The sequence below is a fragment of the Crocuta crocuta genome, unplaced genomic scaffold (assembly GCF_008692635.1).
Source record: "Crocuta crocuta isolate KB4526 unplaced genomic scaffold, BGI_CrCroc_1.0 scaffold1819, whole genome shotgun sequence".
Taxonomy (NCBI): Eukaryota; Metazoa; Chordata; class Mammalia; order Carnivora; family Hyaenidae; genus Crocuta; species Crocuta crocuta.
In genome coordinates, this window is record NW_027528925.1 from 3903 (window position 1) to 26891 (window position 22989).

Sequence of the window (22989 nt, forward strand, 5' to 3'; positions counted from 1 at the left end):
AAGATGGGTTACACGGTATAAATTATTTATTTAAAGGCAGAAAAATTCAGAGGACTTAAGGGATTAAAATTCCAGAGAGAGCAGAAGTTTTTAGAGGTGAATTGGAGACCTAAAGCTGTCCCTGAGATTCTTGGTCAATTCTTTTTTTTTTTTTTTTAAGTTTTTAATGTTTTATTTATTTCTGAGAGAGAGAGAGAGGCAGCATGAGCAGGGAAGGGTCANTAATTATAATTTTAAAACACACTGCAAAGAAAGTGCAGAAACATTCAATGAGAAAATTACAAGACAGTCTAACTCTGCATGAGGATTCAGAGGCTGTTCCTGAAGAACTGATATTTAAGCTGAGCCTTGAGGGATAGGGGATGAGTAGTCACACAGTGGGAATGACAAATGTGAATGTTCTGAGTGGGGGAAGTAGCTTTATAAGATTGCTGTGTTGTAGAATGTTGTGAACAAGGAGGGTAGTGAAGGCAAAAGTGAGGTCTGAAGTGGCATACAATGAGACTGATATGATGAGGCTGACCCTTGAAAATTTTTTTGCAATTCTAGATTTTATCATAAGAACAAGAGGAAGCTGTTGAAGGATCCTAGTGGAGGCAGTGAAGTGATCAGAATTTTACAGTAGAGAAAAATCAGTCTGGTGGGTGGAGAGTGGGCTGACAGGATGGTTGTTGGGAGATAAATTAGGAAGTCATTTAATTTTTTTTTTCCAAGAGAAAGATACATGCTTGAAATAGGTTGGTGGAATTAGAGATTTAAAAAAATGTTTTTAAATTAGAGCAAGAGCCAAAAAAAATGCATTTTTAAAAATCACAGTATTTGATAATTGGTTCTGATCCATGAGGAAAAGGATGGTATCAAGCGGTGCCTCTTTTCACATTTTGGGTTTGAACACTGCGTGATGGTGGATGACAGTTCCACTTGTGATGGGGAGTAACAGGGAAGGAGCAGCTTTTGTGCAAAACAGGAACCTAAGTCTAGAGCTGATATCTTGTAAGAGTGATGTGGAGTGAAAGCATAAATTTAGAAGTCATAAGAGAAAGTGGAAGCTGCCTTTTTACATTTTGGAAGAGTACTAACAAAATTTTTGTTTATTCCATGATATTCTTAAGTTCCCTATCATAGCCTCTTATTAGACACTATACAAAAAAAAAAATTCATTTTTCATTAAATATTTTTAATACAAAGCTATTGTTTATTTTGTGCTGTTCATTTAAGTTGTGGAAAATCCTGGAAATCAATAATGTTTTCATCTTGTTTTGTATATCAGAACTGAAAATACAAAAATGCTTCTCGTTTAAAAGTTTATATATTTATTTCTTTTCAGAGGGAGGGAGGGAGAGAGAGAGAGAGAAACTGTGTGTGTGTGTGTGTGTGTGTGTGTGTGTCAGAGGGAGAAAAGAAGAAAGAGAATCCCAAGCAGGCTCCATGATCAGTGCAGAGCCTGATACAGGGCTCGATCTCATGACTGTGAAATCATGACCGTAACTGAAATCAAGAGTCAGAAGATGAAGCAACTGAGCCACCGAGGCGCTTTCAATACATAAGTGCTTCTTAATAATGATACACATGAATTATGGTCAGCTCTATACATGCTTCAGAAAGCAATGATAATCCATGTAAGAAAACTACATGCATTAAATGAAGAGAACAATCAATTATAGTTAGGGATATTATTTTCACTTTATACCAAGACCTATACTAACCTGTAGTTCTAAAATGTGGTACTTTCTTTCTCCTCCCTTAAGAATCTGCTTATTACAGAGTGTAAATCATTTTTTTAAATTTAAAAATACCATTATCTTTTGAGGATTGGTTAATTTGTTTTCATTTTCCTAGTCGTAAATATTTGAGGAAAGAATATATATTTCTACCAGCTTGATATGGCTGGAATTATCTTACTTTTTGCAAAATACTCAAAAAATATTGTATGAATGCTACATTTTAGTATATTGAGTCAGTTTATATGAAAATATTGGTCTCTGTCCTTCTCTGCCTGACTTATTTCCATATGTTTGCACGTATAGGAGGATTAGGAGGAACTTAACTGAGGACTGTGGGGGAGAAGAAGGGGGGAAATGGTGGGGGAAAGGGAGAGGCAAACCATGAGAGACCCATGAATGATGAGAACAAACTGAGGACTGATGGATGTGGGGGGGAGGGGGGAGATGGGCATGGAGGAGGGCACTTGTGGGGATGAGCACTGGGTGTTACGTGGAAACTAATTTGACAATAAACTATTTGTTAAAAAAAAAAAAAAAGAAAATATTGGTCATACTAGTTCATTGTTCAAGTTCTAGAACAAGGAAACAAATGGTAAGCAAAGAGTTTATTTAAAATAAAACGTAGCTCTTATTTTTTTTACTTCCTAAAATGTTCAATGGTTTATTATTTTTTATTGTATTTTCAATTTATTTTCCAACTAATATGTGGGTTTATGCATTTTTAAAACAAATGCTTGCTTTGACCAATAGGATATACAGGGAACTTTATTTTTTTATATTTGGGAAAGTTGTTTTTGATTATTTTAGCTTTTGAATAGTGAGGGTAACAGATGTCCAGCAGGAGAAAGGAGGCACTCTCAAATTAGGATAATTTGAACAAAGCTGAAGAAAGTGGCTATTTAAAATATGGATGGAGTATAAGAATCACAAGGTAGAGTGCAGTACTTCTGGTCTGTTACCACTTGCCAAAAGGAAAACAGGGGTATGAAGGAGAGAGACCTGTAGAAAGGACTGCTTTGCCTAGGGACCCAGTATGCTTGATTTAACTGTGTGGGGAGAGAAGCTGGGAAGAAACACCTTGATCTCACTAGCCTTCCTCACTCTGGAGTGCCCAATTGGTAAACTGTAATTAGAAGCCAGAAGGCAAAAGAGTCTATTGATGTAGCACATTTAGATCAGTCTCCCAAGACAGAGATATAGGTAGAGAAATGTAGAGAGTGGATCTCACAGGGGCAAAAGGAGAAATCTAAAGTGTACCTCAAAATGGAAAAAGATAAGTGTGAAAGTTAGTGCTAAAGTTTTTTTTTATTTTTCAGCAAAGAAAAAATAAAAGGCTGGGGAAGAGGGTCTGGTCCATAAATGTTTCCTCCTTGTGAAGAGCAAGAAGCTTTGGAATCAGTTGACAAGGGGCAGGATATGAAGAAATTGAAGGAATTGTACTTCTTTAATTCACCCAGATTGAACTCTTAATTAGCTAAAGATTTTTAGTTCAACAGATACACAGTAATAAATAAATAAATAAATAAAATAAACTAACAAACATTCTCTAATACTATTAATAACAATGTTCTGATAATATCATTACTCTTTGCTCTCAGGATTGTATCTGACAATGAACGTCCTTTGGCCTTGGGTTTCACCTTTGTGATTTTGAGAATATTCGGTATGGACTTTTGGCAATCTTTTATTTACACTGCATTGTTGTTTTTTGATGTATGTGTCTACATGTATATTTAGAATTTCAAATAAATAATAATGGTAAACTGACACAACTAAAGTGAGTGGGGGAGCTGCTTTGCTGAATTTAGGAGACAATATTTATGTAAAAAGAATACATAATGCAAAGCCTATCTTGTCATATAAAATAGGCATTGATCTTATATTTGATCAGACGGGACAGTCCGTTTGATTAGATGTATGTTCATCAATCTCATCCAGGTGGTTTGGTAAGCTGCAACAATGTACAACCACAACACTGCTTGCATGTTTGGGAATTCACTAACCTGAGCTAGTGCTTTTAAACATTTCCATTACCAAAGACTCTGAATCTGATATTTTTAAGGATTTATAGCCAAAGGAAAAAAAATGGCTTTTTTGAGGGTAATGCATTCTGTACTTCAGGCTTTCTTAAAATAGCAAAAACTAACTTTCAAATCTAAATTATCTACATTATGACTATATTAGCACCCCTGATTCAAAAGTTGATTAAAAATATTGATGGGGTAAGGAAACAAGATTGAACTGAATTGACGACTGAAAGATATATGATAAATGAAGTCAAGAACCTGGAAAAATTTAAGTGTGGCTTGAATAGGAATCAGAGAAATAATTCTATACCTAGATCAATATGTGGGGTTAAAATTGGCTTTTTTTTAATTAGGAAAAATTAGAGCATATTTTTCATGTGAATGATGGCCCACTAGATAAGGACAGATTTGTAATGGAAGATAGAACCTGAGAAACAGCAAATACATAAATGGTTTTTGCATGTGAAAGGAAGCTAGTGAGACTTTGTTGAAAGAGAGTAGAGTAAGATGATATTTTAGTTACAGATCTCCTCTATATCTAACAGTGTTTTGCCAATAGATAATTTGAAGCATAGGATATATTATCTGACTTATGTTTAAAAGATAACTCTGTTTCTGGAGGGAAAAGTGAGGGGAAAAAGGCTTTTGCTACAGTCTAAGTCAGAATTATATTAAATTGGATTCTGGAGGTTGTGAAAGAGACAGAGAAATCAACATACCCAAGATATATTTGGAGGTAGTGTCCTAAAGATTTATCATGGCTTGGGAAAATTTGAAGGAAAGTAGAAAAAAAATGAATAGTAAGCTTTGGCTTTTCACCTTGAGCGATTCTAAATAGAGTGCCAGCACTCAATGAGATTGGCAACCTCTGACAGTGATCTTGGATAGTGAGCTTCAGCAGGAGTTAAGAGTCATGAAGCATGAGGGCCCTAATATAAGGAGTTGCTAAAGACATATTAGTTCTGAGATTCCAATTCTAATGTCTTTGGGGTGGCTTTTTAAAAAATGACTTTTAATTCACTTTTAGCTGAAATTATTGCTGACGAGATGTTGTCTCTGGATATGAGGTCCTCTGAATCTAGTGTTGCTACAAACATACCAAACCATTTGCATTCTCAGTTATTTTCTTAATATCTTGATAAATAACAGATGTACATTGCATTTAAAAAACTAATGTTTCAAAGATTGAAAACATAAAGAACATTAAAACATAAACTACATGTACATCATTCTATAAATAGGAAAGCTACTAATTTTTTATATCTATAACAATAAGGATTTTTAAAAATACAGTAGTTGTTTCCAGTTCTTAATAATCCTACTTATAAGTAAATTCTTAGACAAATTTAAATAATATATTTAAATGTGATGATGACTATATCAGTTTAATTTTAGAATAAAAATCATACTATCCTAACCTATAGTGTTTTCATGGAGAATTTATAATTTTTGCATTTTTCATAGGAACTATACCTGGACCAATAGCTTTTAAAATAGCAGGAGATATTTCCTGTATTTTAAGGGAGACTGGCTCCTGTGGGAAAACAGGAAATTGTTGGATCTATAACAAGAAGAAAATGGCCTACCTAATGGTAGGAATATGTAAGTGATACCTTATCATATTAAAGAATTATAGAAAAATAAAATTGTTTTAAAAATGTGCACTTGTTTATAGTAATGTACAGTAATAATGAACTATGAAAAATTGATATTTTGATGTTTAAAGATGTCTTATTATGTAGGAAATATTTTTAGAAACTAAAGCATTATTGTATTTGTATGAATATTTGAGTCACTATATTAAATACAAAATTTTTGTATGGTATTCCTCAGTAAAGGATGATAATTATCAAAATTTCAATTTGGGAAGTAATTTTTGTCCATATACATCTACAACCAAGTTGCTTGACCTTGTGACCCTTTCCATTTCCATAGTAAAAGACTGGATATTTAAAAAAAAATTTTTCACATCCCCAAAGAATGTCAGGATACTCTTATCCTACTTATATGTGAGTTTCACAGTCTCTTTTGCTCAATAATGTAACAGTCCAACCTAGAAAGTATTCAGTATTTATTGAATAAATAAAGATATTTATTTATCTTTATTTATTGGGAATTGGGATACTATGGTGGTATGAGCTATGTTATGGTCAATTTTCAGAAAGTCTAGATATGTTTGTATTACTTTGGACAATTCACTATATCTTCCTGGATTTCAATTTATTCATCTGTAAAATTAGGGTTTGGGACTACATAGTTTCTGAAGTCTTAATCCATACTAACATTCAATGATTTATGGTACAGATGTTAGTAGGATAAATATTTAAAGTGTTTATATGTTTTATGATTTTAACGAGCAGTTCATTAATTCAAAGGAACATAATGATAGACTCTAATATTTAGTAGTAACAAATACCTCTGTGATGAGCACTATATAGTGGTACCTTGTAATTCAAAAGTAAATTATCCAGCAAGCTTAGTCTACACTGAATACTGAGTAAAGTAAATTTTTAAAAAATAATTAAAAAGTAAAAAATGACATTTAAGAAATCAAAATTAATTTCTCAGAGATAATTCAACAAAACTAGGCTTTGTTCTTAAGGAAGTTCTCTTAAGACACTGTTGAGCCTTTTAATTTTATTTTAGATATATCTATAACATGCTTATCTATTTTCAAACACAACACATAATTGAGAAAGCTGGTGAACTGCTTAGAGATCCTGCTAAGGAGCTACTGAAGATAAAGAAGCTAAAGAAGATAAAGAAGATAACAATAATAAAGGACACAGGGAATTACAGTCAAAAAGGGCAAATAGAAGAAACTGAAATAGGAATATGCTTTTGTGGCAGTTTAGTGTAAACTAGTCTATTTTAAAGTTCTGATCATCAAAAGAAATAATTAATAGACAACCATAGTGTAGAAGGCAAAATGTAAAAAAGAACCTATGTCCAAAATACATAAAGAACTCCCCTATATCAACAATAGGCAAAGGGTAGACAGTGGGAAAATGGTCAAAAGACTTGAAAGAACTCTTCACAAAATTTAATAAACAGTGGAATGGATAAATTGTGATAAAATCAACAATGGAATAATATATAGCAATGAAAACCAAAAGAACACAACTACATAAAATATGGATTAATCATACAAACATAATTTTAAAAGAAAGAAATCAGAAACAACTGAGTATGCGCTGTAAGATTCCATTTATATAATTTTGAACTGCTATAACTATATTTTCAAAAGTAAATAAAAGTACCCATTCAGGTTAGTGACTTTGAGGAAACATGAAGGAAAGCTTTGGGGTGTTGACAGTTGTTTTGTTCTAGATCCAGATGGTGGTCACACTGTGCTTAGTTTGTGAAAAGTGTATCTTTAAAAAAAATTGACGTGTAATTAAGATACAATTAACATAGATCTTAGATGTTTAATTTGATGGCTTTTGATCATTCAGTACACCTGTGGAACCAGCACCTCAAACAAGCTGTAAAAATTTCCCTCATGTCCCTTTTCAGTCAATTTCTTTCCTCTACAGATAAACCTTTCAGATTTCATTACCATACGTTGGCTTTTTCTGTTCTAGAAATTTATGCAAATAGAATGCAGTATATATTCTTGTTTTTTTCTGAATTGATTAATAGTATGCTTTTGGGAGATGCATCCCTGTTATTCTATAGTAGTAGTTTGTACTTTATCCATTCTCTTGTTAAAATTCATTTGGTTGTTTGCAGTGTTGGGCTATTATACATGTATGGAAATTCTTGTGTCATTATAAATGACAGACTCATTAATGTTTATCTTTTATAACCACTATAATTGATACTGTCAGATAATTGATGTTGCTCTAGAATACATTTTACTTTAATTTTCAGGTTCATTTACATTCTAGGCTCAAGTACTTTTATATAATGCTTGTAATATATTAATTTTCTGAAACTTGATACATGAAAAAGAATAAAACCCTTCCATAATCAACTAATATTTCTAAAATATTTCTTTTTATATTTGAAAAAATGGTGAATTTTTCAAAAACAATAAAGCTGCATTAAGTGGCTTAAATAGGTTCTATTTCCTATTGATATTTAAGTTAGCAGCAATGTAGTTTTAAGCTTTGCAATTAATACATTCTATGAAATAAAGATCTACTTTGCATTTTTCTTGGGCTATATCTTTAAGAAATTTTAATGTTTTTGTACACATTAAAAAAATCTCCTTTATTTAAAATAATTTCTTTAATGTTTTTTATTTATTTCTGAGAGAGAGAGAGAGAGAGAGAGTGAGCAGGGGTCAGAGAGAGAGGGAGACAGAATCTGAAGCAGGCTCCAGGCTGAGCTAGCTGTCAGCACAGAGCCCGATGCGGGGCTCGAACCACCAATAAGGTCATGACCTGAGGCGAAGTCGGATGCTTAACGGTCTGAGCCACCGAGGCACCCCTAAAAAAATCTCCTTTAGTAACTTGATATAAGTTTATAATATTAATTACATTTATAATTAGAAAATTGATATAGTACAGACATGAAATATACTTACATTTTCTTTGCAAATGGCATTCTTTCCATAAACATTTTTGCTCTAAATAGATTGACACATCTGATGACTGTATTTTTTTTTTAAAACTCAGGTTGTGTTTGCAAAATAGTCACTATCTTCTTCACTACTATTGCATTTTGCCTATATAAATATTTATCAAACGATAACAATGACATCCTGGAAATGCCTATGAAGAATCTAAAAGTAAGAAAAAAAAAGGAACAGACTAATATGTAACTGGATCATCATTGTGGAAGAATTGTACACTGTCAGTCCATCAATGGAATGTTATACTAATAAAATTTGAAATAATTATAGTTACATGTTTAATAAATGAATGTGACCTATATGACAACATAAGTTTTATTATAGTTTGAGTACAAATATAATAATATAGGCTCTGTGTTTTGGATTTTTGAGATATATGTTGTAAAATACATATTTAATAATTTTAATAAAAAGAATACTTCTAATGAAAAAGATGAAGCATAAATGGGAAAATACACTTAAGTTAATTCTGACTATAGTGATATGTATTAATTATTAGCTTTTGGTTATGTTAGACTATTTAGGTTTTATATAGTTTATTCTTATTACCTTCTTTGGACTATGGATATTTATTACTCAATAATTTTTCAAAATAAAATTAGATTGTCAATCCATTTCATATAATAAAAATTTAATGCCATATTTATTCTCCATAAGAAGAGAATTTCAAACTTCTTAAAAATTAACATTTTATTTATCTTTTATTCCACCATGAAGAGGTTTCTTTTGAAGCTATCTCTGGTCAGTTGGCCAATTTGCAATACATATTTTCATGCTCCTTTAATTTTAGTAGACACAAAATTCAAAATACCATATACATCTCTCATTATGCTTTGATTTGAGTTTTATTGATAAAGACTACCTGATGCCTGAACTGATTTCCATTTTTTTGTTTTTATATTTCATTGTATGATAATTAAGATTAATTCATATGAAAACTACTCAAATTTAAATGTAGAAAATGTGTCAACCGTTTGTGGAATTTTTCTTAAATGTGTTTCTCTGGAGAGTTTTTGTTAGAAGTATTTTATACATCATTGTACATCCATCCAAATTTATAGTGGTTTTCTAAATATTGGAATAAAAATCAGCTTGTTATAAAAAAAAAACTTCTCTACATTGTTTCTGTTGTTCTCTTTGGAGAAGGAACAATCGACAGAATTTCTCCTGTTATACACCTTAGTCAATGACCCCTGTGTGTAAGTATTGCCCTATTCTTTTTTTTCCCTTTCTCCAAATTTTTATTTATATTCCAGTTAGTTAACATACAGTGTAATATTAGTTACAGGTGTAGAATTCAGTGATTTATCACTTACGTACAGCACCCAGTGCTCCTCATACAAGCGCCCTCCTGCATTCACACCACCCATTCAACCTACCCTCCCCCACACACCTTTCCTCCAGTAACACTCAGTTTGTTCTCTGTAGTTAAGAGTCCATTTCTTGGTTTCCCTCTCCTTTTACCCTCTATGTTCTTTTGTTTTGTTTCTTAAATTCCACATATGAGTGAAATTATTTGGTCTATGCCTATCTCTGGCTGAGTTATTTTGCATAGCATGATACTCTAGCTCCATCCATGTCCTTACAAATGGCCTATTCACAGTATTGGCTGGCAGAAGGAATTATGAAGCAGGGAGTATTTATATTCTACTATCTATCTTGTTTTTTCATTACCTCCAACATGCATCTATTGAAAACCTATACACTAGTCTTTATGTGAAATTCTACTTGACTGCTTGACTGCTGTTTAAACTAGTAGAATTGCAGAACATTTGAAGATTCTATAAGATCTATTCTGTGCCCTACATTCAGAAAAGAATAATTACACTTAATGTTTACCTAAGTAGTAGAAATATATCTGTGGTAATCTGTACTTTTGTAAAAAAAAAATACCTTCTTATGAAACATTTCCCATATGTTTTTAAAGTGTATAGGATTTTAAACATCAGTATATAACATAGGTTTTTCTAGGAGAATTAGTATAATAATCTTAGGTTATTCATATCCTTTATTAATATTCTTGTCTAAAGATACCTGAAAATATATACAACTAGGAAATAAGGTAAAACAATGACATCCATTTTGAAGGTGCTTGTAGTTTATGTGTGTATCTGTATATATTATCTGTATATTTGTTCTTTTTTCAGAAAACAAATCGTCAAAGGTATAATAAAAATTATAATTGGGTAGTAGCATTAAGACCTTAAATTTGAATATAGAGTTTTGATACAACAGAACATTTGTTTCTATCACAAACTAGTTTATAACTATGTGGATTGGTCAATAGAGAAATTACGTTAAGTATAACCCAGAAGTCTCGTTGTTTAACACCGAGTTAGTGGCTTTTGAATCAAGAAAATTTTTCTTACTATTAAAGAGAAGACCTTGGTAATAAATGAAGCTGTTAAAAAACAGCTAAAAATCCTACAATAATACCTTCCTTTGGAATCAGTTTTGAATTATTTAATGCTATTGAGAATCATTATGCTTTTTACAATGTTTAGCATATCTAGTGAAGCTGCAGGTGTAGATGAAGAAGCTGCAAAAATATTTCTAAATATTTTTATTTTTGATGTAATTGATCTGTGTGCGGAATTCATGTCCCCAAGGAGCTATATATCAACAGAAGGAGGTGAGCCCCAGTGTTTAAACCTACAAAAGATTAACCATGGTACTGGGTGAAAACCTAGTATGAATTTAGCTGTGCTCAAATGTATTAAGATTGTGGTTGTTTTTGTTAGAACTCTGATCACAGAGTTGCAGTGGTTTACGTCTACAGTGTTTTCACTATAAGACTTGTCATTTCTGGTGTTTGATTTTTGGTTAAGGGAATGTTTTAAAGGAATGCGCACATAATATTATAGCAGAAATGCTTATGTTTTGATGAGAGTTTGTGAGCTTCAAATTGCATGTTCTCCATAATCTTAGAATAATTAATTACCATGAAAATCCTAGTCCCTCAAATCTTTAAAAAACTGAATTCTTATTAATGTTGGATTGAAGGTTTCCTGTTTTAACATGTAGTGTTCAATCTTCCATATGTAGTCTAGGAATGTATCAAGTTTGATTTATTAATGGCAAATTTCCTTTCTCAACACTGTTTTACTCTCATTTTCCCCAAATTTTGTTAAGACATAATTGACATACAGCCCTATATAAGTTTAAGGTGTACAGCACAATGGCTGGACTTAACATAAATTGTGAAATTATTACCACAGTAAGTTTAATTAATACCCATCATCTTAAATAAATACAAAAAGAAAAGAAACTTATGTGTGGTTTTTTTTTTTTTGGTTTCATAATGAGAGCTCTTAACTTCCAAATATACTATAAGCAGTGATAACTGTAGTTATCCTACTGTACATTATATCTCCAGTATTTATTTATCTTATAACTGGGAGTCTGTATTTTTGACCACCTTTGTCAAATTCCTCTCTGCCCCTCAATCTCTACCTCTACCTTTTAGATTCACATTTAAGTGAGATCATACAGTATTTTTCTTTCTGTTTTACTTATTTCACTTGGCAAAATGCTCTCAAGGTCCATCTATGTTACCAAAAATGAAAGGATTTTTTTCTTTTTTATGGCTGAATAATATTCTTTTGTATATACATATACCACATATTCTTTACCATTGTTGCACACTTAGGTTGTTTCCATGTTTTGACTATTGTAAATAATAATGCTTTGAATGTGGGAGTGCAGATATCTCTTTGATACAGTATATTTATTTATTTTAGATATTTTTCCAGGAGTGGAACTGTGGATCATATGGTAGTTCTGGTTTAATTTGTGAGTAACCGTCATACTGTTTTCCATAGTAGGTGTACCAATTTATAATTCTACCACCAGTGAAGAGAGTTTCTTTTCTCCACATCCTCACAAACATTTGTTACCTATTGTCATTTGATGATAGCCATTTTAACAAGCACGAGGAGATATCTCACTGTGGTTTTGCATTTTGCTGATGGTTAGTGATGTTGACCATGTTTTCATGTACCTGTTTGCCATCTGTATATCTTCTTGGAAAGGTGTCTATTCAGATATTCTGCCCATTGTTTAATTGTATTGTTTGGTTTATTGAAATATGTTTATATTTATATACTTATATTTATATTTTGAATAGTCATCCCTTATCAGTTATATAATTTGCAAATATTTTTCTACATGCTAAATGGTAAGTTATTGTTTCATTCTATTGATCATTTCTTTTGCTGTGCAGAAGGTTTTTAGTCTGATATAGTCTCACCTGTTTACTTTGATCTTGTTCCTTATGCTCTAGGTTACATATCCAATAAAATCATTGCCAAGACCCATCTCAAAGAGCTTTTTTCCTGTTTTCTTCTAGGTTTCTGGATTTATATTTAAGCCTTCAGCCCATTTTATGTTAATTTTTGCAAGTGGGATGAAATACCTAAAGGCCTAGTTTCATTCTTTTACATGTGAACATCCAATGTTCTCAGCACCATTTATTGAAGACTCTCTTTTCTCCACTAAATATTCTTGAAACCTTTGTCTAATATTGATTGACTTATATACATAAGTTTATTTCTAGGTGCATGATTATGTTCCATTTGTCTATGTGTTTGTATTTATAGAGGACCATATTGTATGGATTGTTTCCCTAACTTTAGTGTTCATCTTCATGACCATTATTTTGAACTTTTTCTGAGGTAAATCACTCATCTCCATTAAGATCCATTTCTAATATTTTTTAACTTTTGAAAAATATTAAAAAATTTAAAAAATATTAAAAAATATTAATGTCAGTTAATATACAGTGTTATATTAGTTTTAAGTACACAGTAGTGATTGAACAGTTCCATATATTACTCAGTGCTCATCAAAGTAAGTGTGCTCTTAACCCCATTCATCTATTTCACTCATCCCTCAACCCTCTGGTAATGGTTACCTCCCCTCCGGTAAACATCTGTTTCTTTTCTATAGTAAAAAGTCTTTTTTTTTTTTTTTTTTTTTTTTTTTTTTTCTCTCTTTTTTTTCCNTCTCTTTTATCCCCTTTATTTACTTGCTTTGTTTCTTAAATTCCACATATGAATTCCACATATGCTATTTGTCTTTCTCTGACTGACTTATTTTGCTTAGCCTCATACCCTCTAGGTCCATCCATGCTGTCATGCATGACAAGACTCCATTCTTTTTTATAGCTCAGTAATATTCCACTGTATAGATATATATGACATTTTCTTTATCCATTCACGAGTCGATGGATATTAGGCCTCCTTCCATAATTTGACTATTATTGATAATGTACCTGTAAACATTGCAGTGCATATGTCCCTTTGAATTAGTATTTCTGTATCTTTTGGGTTAATGCCCATGGTACAATTACTAGATCATAGAGTAATTCTTTTTCTAATTTTTTGAGTACCTCTATAGTGTTTTCCATAGTGGTAGTTACATTCCCACCAGCAGAATAAGAAGGTTCCTTTTTCTCCACATTCTTGCCCATACCTATTGTTTCTTGAGTTTTTGTTTGAGCAAATCTGTCAGGTATGGAGTGATATCTGATTGTGGTTTTGATTTGCATTTTCCTGATGATGAGTGATATTGAGCATCTTTTCATGTGTCTATTGACCATTTGTATGTTTTCTTTGGAAAAATGTCTGTTCATGTCTTCCTTCCATTTCAAAATCAGATTATTTGTGGGGTTTTTTGTTTGTTTGTTTTGTTTTTGGTGTTGAGTTGTATCAGTTCTTTATATATTTTGGATACTAACCCTTCATTGGATATGTCTTCTGTAAGTATAGCTGTGAAGAGAACATAGGAGCCAGTAGTTGGCTGCTGTGCTGAGCTTTGTTAAGGGTGGTAGATGAAGTGATTGTTGCTATATGTGTTGTAATGGATGGCTTATCAAAGACTGGTAAGAAGAAGCAAATAGGAAGAGATTATGGTCTAAGAACAAGAATACAATTAGTAGAAAAATATTACTAAGAAGAGGGTAGAATGGGTTCCAAAGCACAGGAAGAAGGATTAACTGTAGTAAAGAAAAAGTACTTCTTCCTTTGCAGCAAAGGGCAACAAGGAAAGGATGGGTGCAGGTAATTTTGTAGGTTTGGTGGCTAGAACTCGAACCCATGCAATCTTCTGAATGTGTCTCCTCTCCTTAAAATCATTTCCTCATAACCTAATCTTTGCAACCTATGTTCTGTTACATCAACAGCAGGACACCTCTCTAACTAGTCTCTTGGTTATCCTCCCAATCTGCTCTCCTCTCCATTGTGAAAGGAATCTTTTTAAAATGCCAGTCTGATCATGTTGTGCAATGAGTTGTAATTTTTTATCTCCCTGTCTCTTTTCTAGATAACCAGGTTTTGAAAGGAAGTATTACATTGTTCATTACTCTGTTCTCACTAATTCTTATGTGATGAATGTTCAAAGAATATTAGATGAATAAATGGCTGGTGACTTTATCTTTAATGCCATTGGCACCAGTGTTTTTATTGAAGTTATCAGGTGAGAGATTGCTAAATAAAAGTATTAAATCTTCTATGGGACTTTGCGGTTTCACAATTAAGATCTTAAGGACTTCTTTTCAAACCCACTTCCCAACTTGCTCAAGCCTCCCTCACTTGCTATTTGAGTGCCTACTTCCTCAAAGTTTGCTCAATTGTAGGTTGAATAGTGTCGCTACAAAAGATATGTTCAAGTAAGTCCTAATCTCTAGTACCTGTGAATGTGACCATCTTTGGAAATAGGATCTTTTTTTTTTTTTTTTTACTTCTCTTTCTAAAAACCTTTATTAAATAAGCTCTACACCCAATGTGGAGCTCTAACTCACAACCGTGAGATCAGGAGTCAGGTGTTCTTCTGACTGAGCCAGCCAGACACTTTTAAGGAAATCGTATCTTTTAAGATGGAATCAAGTTTAAGATGAAGTTGTAATGGATTAGGGTGGGTCCTAATTCAATGATTATCATCTCTCTAAGTAGCGGGATTTGGATCCAGAACACACACATAAGGCAGAGATTGGAATGGGGCATCCAAAAACCAAGAATACCAAGAGGATAGGAAGACTTTGCTACAGCCTTCAGAGGGAGCATAGCCCTGCGGATTCCTTGATTTTGGACTTCTAGCCTCTAGAACTGTAAGCGAATCAAATTATGTTGTTTTTAGCTGCCCGGTTTGTAGTACTTTATTATGCTACCTCTAGGAATTTAATATACCTGATAAATGTATATATTTTTTCTCAATTAGGTTTATTTGCAGAATCTTATGAAACTTCCAGCCAAGTAAGTCTTCTCACTCCTTGAATGAAAGTTTTTCACTCTCACCCATCTGGGAAGCTATTCTTTCCCATTACAACATGAAATTCAAACAACATTGCTGAAACTTTATTATCTTTAGAACAAAAAATGCACGGATCCCATGGCTTTGTTGTTTTTTTTTAAATTTACTCTATGCCATTTTTTTCTTTATTACTTCAGTGTTGTTATGTGACTAGAAAGAAAGTTTCTAAAAGATAATAATCCATTTAAATTGCTATGAATAATGCTTTGGAAACCGTGACTAATAAGTGGTGGATTTGATACCAACTGTAGACTTCACAAAGGAAATTTTACAGGAGTAGTTTCCACATGAAATGACTTCAGAAGAATCATAAAAGTAATACAAATTGTGAAACCTTCTGACTCTAAAATACTTCACTGTTAATCCCTCCCCCCACAAAAAAAGCTTATGTAAGAGTTTATTTTTACAAGTTAGCATTTCTTTTAACATAGTCCTTTTAAAATAATCCTTTTTTCAGTATTAAAGATTTAGGGATGTATTAGAACAAAGGCGTAATCTTTTAACTAGGTTAGAATGGGTATACTTATCTCAAATTATGGAAAAGTGTTTCAAAAGAACTTTTGTGTCATGAGCTGACAAATCAAACTACAGTTTAATTTCGTAATATAATATGAACCAAGGCATACAGGATAATAAAAATCAATAAGAGGTATAGTTTCTGGTTTTCACTTACTATGAAATATTATCAGTTAATTCATCTTCCTTTTTATCAAAGATAGATATATGGTGATGAGTTATCTAAAGTGGTTATTGTCATATACTACTTTTAATATGTAATTTTGCTTTGTGTTGGCAAATCTAGACCCAGGAGTTACCAGTATTATTTGGGAAAAATAACTTTTTGTTTAGCTCATGGAGAAGGAGGTAGATAAAGATAGGTATGTAAAAAGGATTAGCATTCTTTAAACATATTTTTATCATATAGGATTCTTTAAATATATTTTGTCACCTTAAAGTAGATAGAAATGTAATTTCTTCTCTCCTTCTATGATTTGACTATTTTAGATTCCAAATGTAAGTGAGACCATACAGTATTGGTCTTTCTCTGACTTTTTTCACTTAGCATACTCCCCTAAGGTTTATCCATATTGTCACAAATGACAGGATTTCCTTCTTTTTGTGGGCAAATTAAAATTCCATTATATATAAACTAACATGTATGAGTTAATATGTATGCATACAAATATATAGAGTTTATAAATCTTACATATATATAATATATTAATTTTTTCACTCATTGGTGAATACTTTGTTGTTTCCATGTCTTGGCTATTGTAAATAATGATGCTATAGTCATGGCATATCTCTTGGAGATATAGTCTCTGACTTACAATGGTTTGACTTCTGATTTTTCTGCTTTATTGTGGTGTAAAAGTATAACAAATTCAATAAAAACCATACTTCAAAGATTTTGGATACTAACACTTTATTGCATATGCCATTCGCAAATATCTTCTCCCATTCTGAAGGATGCCTTTTAGTTATGTTGTTTGTTTTGCTGTGCAGAATTACTAATTACCCTCTCGTGTTGCTGGGCTTTGGCAGTGAGCCACAGCTCCCAGTAAACTATGCCATCATGAGGTTAAGCAACCCATACACTTACAAACAATTTGTACCCATACAGTCATTCTGTTTTTTCACTTTCAGTATAGTATTTAATAAGTTACATGAGATATTCAACACATTATTATAAAATTGACTTTGTGTTAGATAATTTTGCCCATCTGTAGTCCTAATACCAATATTAAGTGTTCTAAGCATGTTTAAGGTAGGCTTAAGGTAAGCTATGATGTTTGCAAAGCTAGATGAAGTATATGCATTTTTGACTTAGGATATTTTTAACTTATAATGGGTTTATTGGGAGATAACCATTCATAAATTGAGGAAGATCTGTAGTGATTTCATTTCCTTTTGGATATTTACCCGGAAGGGGAATTGCTAGATCATAAAGTGATTTCTATTTTTAACTTTTTAAGGAACCTCTGTACTATTTTGTATGGTAGCTGCACCAATTTATATTCCCAGCAATAGCACATAAGTGTTCTCCACATCCTCTTATCTCTTGTCTCTTCTTTTTAAGTTTATTTATTTTGAGGGGGGCAGAAGAGGCCCAGTGGGGGTGGGGACAGAAGATCTAAGGCAAGCTCTGTGCTGACAACAGAAAGCCTGATACAGGGCTCAAACTCATGAATCATGAGATCTTGACTTGAGTTGAAGTAAGAGGCTTAAGTGACTGAGCCATCCAGTCACCCTTCATGTCTTTTTTATAAAAAGCTATTCTAACCGATTTGAGATAATGACTCATTGTGGTTTTAATTTGCATTTCCTTTTGGTAAATAATGTTGAACACAGTTGCATTTACTTTTGGCCATTTAAATATCTTCTTTGGGAAAATACCTATTCAGGTCTCTCGCCCATTTAAAATCAGATTATTTGACTTCTTTGCTATTACCTTGTATGAATTTCTTACATTTCTTACATTTGATGTAGTTGCACTTGTTTATTTTTGCTCTTATTACCTATGCTTTTGCTGTCATATCCATAAAATCATAGCCAGGATCAATTTTGGGCTTTTTCCCTTGTGTTTTCTTGTAGGTGTTATATGGTTTCAGGTTTTATATTTAAGATAATTAATGACTAATTTTATCCCAGGGACTTAAATCTAGAAAGTTAAATGAGAGTTTGAACTGGAAACAAGTAGGTGAGAGAAACAAGACCACAGTTTAGAGAGAGTTCCTAAAACATTTTGTAATCTCTTAAGGAGTATGGATGTCCTTGAGAGTATCAGTCTCAAACAAGAATTTGGGAACAGTGAATATGGGAACTTGATTTAGGACAACCACTAAATATATACAGGCTATTCTATGAACTAACTGAAAACATCTGGGTCAGCTGGGAGTAGAGCCAGGAGCCCATTTTCTATCAGTGGAATTTCACTACAGAGAACATAGGATGTATATGATCGTGAAATGAAGGAGACATAGAATTGTGACAATAAAAATAATTACAATTGGGGATATATTTTTCTCACAAAGTGGAAAGATCACCACTGGTTTTCAATGTTCTACTGGAATTTCTAGCTAGTACATTAAGACCAAAAAAGGATATAAAAAGTATACCGATTGGGAAGGAAGAAATAAAGTTGTCTTTGTTCACAGATGTTATCACAAATGAGATGATATATTCATTTATGTAGGTAATCCAAAAGAATTACAAACTCCTGGAACTAATAACCAGTTATAGCAAGGTTACAGAGTACCTGGTTAATATGCAACAGTCTATCACTTTTCTATATACCAACAATGAACAAGGGGAATTTGGAATAAACAACACAACATTACTTACATTACCAAGATAAAAAAGAAATTCTATGGTATAAAGCTAACAAGATATTCACAATATTCACATGAGAAAAACTATAAAACTCTGATGAAAGAAATGAAGAACTAAATAAATTGAGAGATATTCCATGTTCATCAATAGGGAGACTCAGTATCATCAAGATGTCAGTTCTTCTCAAGTTAACCTTAGATTCAATATGATTCTAACAAACTAATTTACAGATATGACAAACTGAATCTAAAGTTTATATGGAGAGAAGAAAGACTCAGAATAGCCAACAAAATATTGCAGGAGAAGAATAAAGTTGGAGGAGTAAAGCTATCTGATTTTAAGACAATATAAAGCTATAGTAATCAAGAACAGACAAATAGATCAATGGAACATAATAGTCCAGAAATAGATCTACATAAATATATTCAATTTATCTTTTACAAAGGGACAAATGTAATATAATGGAGCAAAGATAATCTCTTTAATTAATGGTCTGAAACAATTGGATATACTCATGCAAACAACTGAATCTAGACACAGACTTTATACCCTTCACAAAAATTAAATTTAAATGAATCACAGACCTAAATGTAAAATGCAGAACTACAAAAGTCACAGAGGACAAGATGGGAGAAAACCGTATTGATGACATTTTAGATTAAATGTCAAATGCACAATCCATGAAAGAAATGTTTGGTAAACTGGATTTAATTAAAATTTAAAAACTTCTCTGCAAAAGACAATGAGAAGATGAACCACAGACTGGAAGAAAATATTTGCAAAAGAGCTAAAGAAATTGATATCCAAAATCTAAAAGAACTCTTAAAACTCAACAATAAGGAAACAACCCGATTTAAAAAAAAAAATGAGCCAAAGACCTTAGCATAATCTCGCCAAAAATAAATAAATAAATAAAAATACAGATGGTAAATAAGCATACGAATAGATGTTCCACATCATATGTCATCAGGAAAATGCAAATTAAAATGAGATACCGCTATACACCTATTAGAATGGCTAAAATTTAAAGTAATGACAACCGCAAATCCTGGTGAGAATGTGGAGCAACCAAAATTCTCATTCATGACTGGTGGGAATGCTAAATGGCACAGCCACATTGGAAGACAGTTTGGTAGTTTCTTAGAAGAGTAATCACAGTCTTACCATGAGATTACCAGCAATCACACTCTTGATATTTACTGAAAGGAGTGAAAATTTATATCCACAGAAAAATTTACACATGGATGTTTACAGTAGATTTATTCATAGTTACTAAACCTTGGAAGCAAACAATCTGTCCTTCAGTAGATAATGGATAAACTGGTACATCTAGACAATGGGATATTATTAAGTGCTAAAATAATGAGCTATCATGCCATGTCAAGATGTGGAGGAAATTAAATGCGTACTACTAAATAAAAGAAACCAATCTGGAAAGGATACATATTGTATGATTCCAACTAAATGACATTTCAGCAAAGATAATACTATGGAAACAGTAAAAAGGTGAATAGTTACCACAGTTTAAGGGAGAGGGAGGTATAAATAGAGCACAAAATTCTTAGGGCAGTGAAACTATGCTGTATATTATAATGTGTGTAGATATCATTAACAATTTGTCCAAACCCATGAAATGTACATCAAGAGTAAACCTATAGTAAATTATGGACTTTGAATGATAATTGTCAATGTAATTTCATCAGTTGTAACAAATGTACTACTCTGATGAGGCATGTTAATAATGGAGGAGGCTATGCATGTCTTGGACTGGGGATACGGTTTATGTAGAAAATCTCTGTACCCCCTCTTATTTTTGCTGTAAATCTGAGACACAGCTCTAAAAAATAAAATCTATTATAAAAAATTTACTCTTGACCTATTAGAATATTTTTCCCATGAAATTACTCATTTTTGCCTTCTTCTCTTCCTTATATAACTCATGGTATATATCTTTAAGACAATGTTCTGCTTATTGCATGGTGTAGCTAGTTATGCCTTTAAAAGTATGTATGGTTTTGCCACACTAAATAAATGTTATGCTCCTTGAGGGAAGGGATTATATTTTGTTTCTCTAAATTTTCTCTCTTCCAAGAATATCTAGGCCTTGTTCCCTATATGTTTATACATAAAATATAGGAAAATGTTCTTTTTTCTGCAGAATAATGTTCAGTATTTATTTTCCTTTCAATTTGCATTTCATGTTCTATACATTTCCTTCAATTTAGCAATGCTGACATTATTATTTTGATTAATGTAATTCTTAATATTTCTTGCTTCTAAAAACATTGGAGGTATCAGTGAGCTTTTTTTAAAGGATTACCTAGGAAAACAGGATTTACTTGTCTGTAAACTGATACTGAAATGTGTATGGCAATGTATTACTGAATTCACTTTTCTTCTTCCTTGTCTCTAAGACTAAAAAGAAAACATATTGTGTTACTTCATCCCCATGAACTAATAAAAGGAAGCTTATTAGTTCTTAAAGTTTTTAAATGTGAATTTTATATAAAAGTCATTGCATAACATGATAAGCATTATCTTTAATAGCAGGTACATCAAAGCTGCACAAGTATTTTTCATATTCTATGTGGTAGGCAAAATGATGGTTCTTCAAATATATCTATCTCCTAATCTCTGGAGTATGTGAATATGTTATGATCTGAGGCAAAGGAGACTTAAGGTTGAGAATGGAATTAAGGTTCTAATTAGGTGACCTTAAAATAGGTAGATTATCCCGAATTTTCCAAGTATCGTGGCATCACAGGGCTCCTGAAATGTGGAAGAAGGAAGCAGGAGAGTCAGTATCAGAAAAATGTGATGTGAGGAAGAATCAACTGCCCATTTCTTGCTTTGAAGATAGAAGGAAGCAGGCTATGAGGTGAGAAATGCCAATACCTGAGTATAATCCAACCCCTATTTGATTTCTGACCTTCATAATTGTAAAATAATAAATTTTTGTTGTTTTAAGCCACTTGTTTGTGGTAATTTGTTAAAGCAGCAGTAGGAAACTAATACACCTATCATATTAGCCCTCAAAGACAGGAATGGCACTGTCATAGAGATTATATTCATCAAATATTCTATTCCCTCTCCTCACATTTTCCAGTCTTTCTTGAAGACAGATGTTACTCATTCTGGCCAGTGAAAGGTGAGCAGAGGTGAAATGGGCTTTCAGATCAGATTCTTTTTTCCTGTTTGTATGGTTCAGAGGATACAACTATAAGATGGTAGGTCCTCAGTCAACCTGGGCCACAGAGCATATATGTATAGCATAGCAAACACTCTCAAGTCCTTGTTGAACATACAGTGAAGCTAGGCAAAAATTTTTTATTGTTTTAAGCCATCACAATTTGAGTGGTAATTTATTACTGCAAAATGACATAGTTTATCCTAAAAACAAATAGAGACACCCAAATTATAGCTTAGTAAAGATCAGGAATTAAGTTTTTCTGATTTCTAGAGTTCTGGTTTAAAGAAAGAGTTTACAAAATTTAGAAGACTTCATGGCTAACATTGCCCTAGGACTGTTACATTTCATCTACACTCTTAGCACAGAAGTTTTACCATTCTAAATTGTGTCCTCTGGCTAGTGACTAAAAGGAAGACTGTGTGTCTTATTTAAAAAGCCGTACATTCTTTATGAACAATGGTCAGTAGCAGAATAAGATGCAGTTATCCAAATTAGAGGTGTTTTATTTTTGGTTAGAGGTAATCCCATCTTTTCATAAATGTGCCTGAGGCAGAGTCTATGGTAATGCCTGGCAAGGAGCCAATATTTTTCTCAAAGAACTTTGATCCTCTCATGTCTGAACAGTTATTTATTCGACAGTTCAGAGTTATCTGTCAAAGAACTAAAAGTTATGATTGTATCTAAGCCTAGAAGTTTTAAAGGTAAGTTGTTGTTGTTGCCTTTTGATTCAGTCAATTATAGACAAACTTTACTGAGAATCTGTTACATAAATTAAGCAAAGATGACCCCTAGGTTGTTTACTTCTTCACAGAGGTCTGGGGCCTACTA

General features: G+C 32.4%; 1 long non-coding RNA gene across 1 annotated transcript; it reads left to right on the forward strand.

Moving 5' to 3' along the window:
* The first annotated feature begins 3287 nt into the window (after positions 1-3287).
* On the forward strand, positions 3288-8668 carry LOC144225849 (uncharacterized). The gene is made up of 3 exons (XR_013333430.1): positions 3288-3387; positions 5216-5353; positions 8374-8668. It is a non-coding gene; the product is annotated as an uncharacterized LOC144225849 (long non-coding RNA).
* Positions 8669-22989: the final 14321 nt, after the last annotated feature.